Source organism: Stegastes partitus, unplaced genomic scaffold (genome assembly GCF_000690725.1).
Source record: "Stegastes partitus isolate 25-593 unplaced genomic scaffold, Stegastes_partitus-1.0.2 Scaffold2302, whole genome shotgun sequence".
NCBI classification, from domain to species: domain Eukaryota; kingdom Metazoa; phylum Chordata; class Actinopteri; family Pomacentridae; genus Stegastes; species Stegastes partitus.
The window spans coordinates 6259-7714 of NW_007580033.1; the positions used below are offsets into that span (position 1 = coordinate 6259).

Below are 1456 nucleotides of genomic sequence, written 5' to 3' on the forward strand. Positions count from 1 at the left end.
TGGTAGATAGAACTGGACTGGAGGGGTCCTGGCGGGTAGAACTGGACTGGAGGGTCCTGGTAGATAGAACTGGACTGGAGGGATTCCTGGTGGGTAGAACTGGACTGGAGGGGTCCTGCCTTTGGTAACTGATCACTGATACTAATCACTCATATTGATCACTGCTGGACTGGTGCTGGACCTGTTGAACTGAGTCCAAGTCCTACGTTTTACTTTAATGTGCTGAAGTGATGAAGCTCATGGATCAGCAGGAATGAGTTGTCAGCAGTTTGACAGTCAGCTCTTAACAGCTGCTGGGGCTCAAAGCTGCTTTAAAACATGGAGGTTCCTCATGGCTGCTTCTCCACATAGCCATGGCTTCACTTCACTGTAAGTTATTACATTTACCATGAGGACAGGAGAAAACCCTCATGTTTAAAAAAAACTTGAAACCTGAAATGCTTAAAATGTGAAACCTGGTGGACGGGAGATCCGCGGTGAAATGCTGACCCCAGTTTGACCTGCAGCCAGTTACAACACCGCCGTGAAGTAATATGGTCAAAGGCTCTTGTTGTCTACATGCTTCAGATGTAGAACCGCCTCCGTCAGCTGAATGTACAGGACAGGCTGTAAACGGGACAGCCTTCATCTCACAGTCCGGCTCATGAGTCCAGAAACCTCATCAGAACTCGTCCTCAGTGCCTGTAGTTCGAAACATGTCTCCAAAGCTAAAAGGTAACGCGTGTTTAGAGGAACGGAGCAGTTTAGGTATAGATGTAGACAACAGTCGACTGTGTAGCTTTTTGTTTTTTTTACATTTTGAATGGCAATGATGAATATTTGAACAACTGTCACAGCTTCAGCACTAACACTGGCACTTTTAGTTTTTCAGACTTTTGACTCCCTAGTTTATATTTTTCATCCAGTCTTCACTGAACTTCACATGTACGATGTTTGGAGCACCCTGAAAAACATCCAGAAATGTTCCATGTATTCGACATGAGACATGATTTATTGCTGTTCTCAGACCTGCTGTCGGACTCGAGTGGGTGTGGTTCGATCCATTCAAACTGCTCTCCCCGGATCCCATCTCAGTAATCCCTTTCCTCGACTCCTTCTGGCATCTTAGTCCCTCCCTCCAGAGGAGTTTTGGCAACAGCTGTTTACCACAATGTAGCCGTCCACACCTTGGAGCTGTCGGGTTAAAGTCGGGCCGATTACAGCCCTTTTCAAAATAGTCATCGTCAGTTTTGCTGATTAAACGCTGATATATTCTAATTTTCTCATAAAACAGGAAATGCTGTTAAATGTCACAGAATGCTGTTGTTGCTCCGTCTGTCCACTAGATGGAGCTCTGCCTCCATTCAGTCCTTCAGTTCTCACCGCTGTCTTCTCAGTAGTACAGAGGAAGCTGCAGCCAGGCAGCATCCCAGGACTGGGCTAAGCGGAGCTACTGACAGATACATTCAGAGCCACG

At 46.4% G+C, this 1456-nt stretch overlaps 1 protein-coding gene across 1 annotated transcript in view; it reads left to right on the top strand.

Annotated features, from left to right (window-relative positions):
- The window catches only part of LOC103374611 (short chain dehydrogenase/reductase family 16C member 5), a 42998-nt gene that overhangs the window by 601 nt on the left and 40941 nt on the right, over positions 1-1456 (top strand). The gene's annotated exons all lie outside the window — the stretch shown is intronic.